The 3642-nt window shown below is 47.4% G+C and overlaps 1 long non-coding RNA gene across 1 annotated transcript; it reads right to left on the minus strand.

Annotated features, from left to right (window-relative positions):
• Positions 1-225: 225 nt before the first annotated feature.
• Positions 226-3201, minus strand: LOC117052260. Its single transcript, XR_004427240.1, has 3 exons — positions 2994-3201; positions 2538-2621; positions 226-467 (listed from the first exon to the last, which is right to left on the minus strand). It is a non-coding gene; the product is annotated as an uncharacterized LOC117052260 (long non-coding RNA).
• Positions 3202-3642: the final 441 nt, after the last annotated feature.

Genomic DNA, 3642 nt, shown 5'->3' on the forward strand with positions numbered 1-3642 from the left:
CTCTATGCATATGAAAGACAGATTTCTTGACGAGTTGTTAATAACGGCTCAAAGGAGGCGTACCTGGCTGACAAACTTCACTGTGAGCCACGTGGAGTTCTTAGTGGGTGGAAATAAATGTTGAAAATCAAAACTATACAGTAAAGAGATGCAGCCACCTCCCCTCCCCACATTCCAAACACTTCAAGCCAGTTCAGAAGGTCTCAGACTGAGATTCAGATTCAGAGGTTTATGCGGGTGGATTTCTGTTGCTGGATTGGTCTACAAGAGCGTTTAATTTCGTTTTCTTTTTTACAAGCACGAGCAAGAATGAGCCTCTCCAGGTTGGCATTAGAGTTATCGGTGCTAAACCTGCCCTGTTCCTTTTACAGCAGACCAGCACACAGAAATTTAGCAGGCAGCACTGTTCATGGAGATAGTGATGAGCTGGAGGTAGTAGGTGGACCTCTTGTAGTGACTGGGAGGTCCTGGGAAAGGCAGAAATCAAAGAAGGAATTGGGGGTCTTTCAGCATTCTTAATGATACACATCACATCACAGAGCTGCCCTCCCAGTTGGCAGTGTGACCTATGCAACAGCATGACAATGGAACACACACAAAATTGGAGGAGAAACTAAAAGTAACAGTAAAGGAGAATGAAAAAGTCTTGAGATAATTTTAAAACTGGAGGACAAGGAAAAGATAATAATTACTTCCATAAATTTGCATACATTGTTTCCTTAGTGATATTTTTATCCAGGGCCATCCTATTCAACTAGCAAAATCAAGGGGAGGTGCTGTTTTTCTTAAGGTTTAGGTAATGGAAATGGCTTCCTTCAGGATTACTTTTGCCGAGACTCGGGAGCAAAGGAAACGGGTGAACTGTAAGATGACGTGAATCTTGGGACTGAAAACTGATTATGACACTTCTAGGTCACCAGCTCAAGCGATTCTCTGCCGGGGATGAGCTGAAGCTTACCTGACAAATCAGTCTGAACATTATAGGACCTTTCTCTTAATCGGGCCTTTTTTCCTCCTGAGAAAAGGGACTGACCTACAACAGACCCCTTGCGCTTGTAGAAAAAAAAGAGGGACAATGCAAAATTTCTCAAGCTATAATGAGCATTGAGTTGCTTTGCAATAATTTCACCACCATCTAGCTTGGGCCATGTATGTGGAGAAACAGCTTCAGAGGACACATTCCCGCCCAGCTACCTGAGGCTTTGCACAAGCAAATGGGGACTGAATGCAAGGTTCTTGAATGGACAAGCCCATCCAGCAGCTGGGATGTGTGCACTCCAAGGCAAGTAAAAGGTATCTACTTGCACTGGCATGCTATCAAATTGCTATGTTGGCAGAAGTTGGGACAGAGCTCACCCCATTGCATGGATTCAAACCACCAAACTTCTGTGAAGGAGAACTGGATTGAAATCTTTGTATGTGAGCAGGCAATGCCACAGGAAGTAGGCTTGTGGCAATTTGGCTTTTCTGCAGAGGTAGTTTGAACAAAGAATTAATGGGCATTATCTAAGGCTGGCCTCTAGTGAAGAGGTGGGCAGGATCTCTGACACCTGTTGATGGGATCAGGAAGGGACTTTGGCAGGTGCTGTCAACTGGCTGGGGCAATTCTGTTGCACTGCCTTGCAGTGACCCATGAGGTTACTGGGTGGTTAATGAGATATTAAGTTGCAACTGGAGCAGAGTTTCCTTGGCACATCTGTAACAGTGGCAAGTAATTGGGGAAGGGCTGTAACTCAGTGGCAGACAATACTGAGCTAGATGGACCGAGTGACTTGGAATAAGGGAGCTTCCCATGTTCCTAACAGGGAGGGACGCAAGTCTGAAAGAGATAAACAGGAAGGGATACCTATCATCTCAGAGGGCACATTCACAGCATACATTTAGAGCACTATAATACCATTCAAAACAGCCACCACTTTCCCTAAATAACTCTGGAAGCTGTAGTTTGTTAAGGATGCTGAGAGTTCTTAGGATACCATTATTCCCTTCCCAGAGCTACAGTTCCCAAAGTAATTTAACAGTCAGTCCCCCTTCATATGGAACTCCAGGAATTGTAGCTCTGGGAGGGGAATAAGGGTCTCCTACAACTCTCAAAACCCATAACAAACTACAGCTCCCATAATTATTTGGGGTGGGGAGAGCCATGACTGTTTAAAGTGATATCTTAGCACTTTAAATACATGGTGAGCCTCTTGGGCTTGCTGATCGGAAGGTCGGTGGTTCGAATTCCCACAATGGGTTGAGCTCCCGTTGCTCTGTCCCAGCTCCTGCCAACCTAGCAGTTCGAAAGCATGCCAGTACAAATAAATAAATAGGTACCACTGTGGTGGGAAGGTAAATGGCATTTCCGTGTGCTCTGGCACTCATCACGGTTTCCCATTGCACCAGAAGAGGTTTAGTCATGCTGGCCACATGACCCCGAAAGCTGTCTGTGGACAAATGCCAGCTCCCCGAAAGTGAGATGAGCACCACAACCCCATAGCCGCCTTTGACTGGACTTAACCATCCAGGGGTCCTTTACCTTTTTTTACCTTTACCTTTATATGGTGTGGATGTGACCAGAGTGTGTCTGTGGGGTCTCCTGAAAGAGTGCCAGGGATGGAAAGACACCCAAACTGGCCCTGCAGGTGGAGATGGGGAGAGAAGGTCAGACCTGTCTGTCCAGCCAAAACCATTTCTGTCTGTTATATCAGCTTCAGCAAAGCCCCGTCCCTCTTTCTGCAGTGAATATAAGCTCACTTCTGAAAGGAAGGGTGGGGAGGCATCCCTTGAAGCCCACAGGCTGCTCCTCCCTCCCATCTCCCTCACGTTCAGTTGTCATTTTTGGATGGCGGTGATTTATGGGGCTATTAAAGCTGCCTGGACAGTGCGTGCCCTCAGGTAACGACTCGTGGTGGATAAAGGATGGCAGCCATAAATATACTCCATGACGCTCGGCCGTACTGGAAAGTGATGACACTGGGACCTTTATCTTTATTCCTCCCATCACTCACTTGACCCACGGAGGCTTCCTTGCCTTTGCATCTTCTGCCCTTGCTCCAAGATGGTACTTCACTCTGGAGGCCTCTTGTCTTGTTAAGATTTCTGGCTGCACTGGGCAGATCCAGCCCCTTCTCTGCAGTAGCAGGGACCACGTTCGGAAATGATCAGAGCCCCTTCTTGCCTTTTGCCAGCCTGTGACCTGGACGCCATGCAGGGGGAGAAAACAAAGTCTACAGCCTGGGGTGTTGGAAGTGTTTTCAAACAGAGGGCTGCTTTCCTATCTGGGCAAACTTCCAGGGACCACATGCCAGTGGTGGGTGGGGCCAGAGGCAAAAGTGGGCAGGGAAATTAATATAGATTTTACCTTTGTACAGCAGGCTGGTTTCTCCACAAACTCACACACCCTTCTCTCATCCTCCTTCCAGACAAGGAAGAGGTACTCTTAGAGTTCAAGGACACATTTTGTTTCAAGCAGAAACACTCCAGGGTAAAAGCAAAATAAGGTTGGTGAGGGGCATGGTCTAGGGGGAGGATTTTGGATGGGGAGGTGGTGTGGTGCGGTGAGAGTCCCAAGGGCCAGACAGAGAGGTCTGGAGGGCCACAGCAGCAGAGAATCTGGCCTGTTCTTCTGTCTCTCAATCACTGGGTTTCTGTCTCTCA

The sequence above is a fragment of the Lacerta agilis genome, chromosome 8 (genome assembly GCF_009819535.1).
Source record: "Lacerta agilis isolate rLacAgi1 chromosome 8, rLacAgi1.pri, whole genome shotgun sequence".
NCBI classification, from domain to species: domain Eukaryota; kingdom Metazoa; phylum Chordata; class Lepidosauria; order Squamata; family Lacertidae; genus Lacerta; species Lacerta agilis.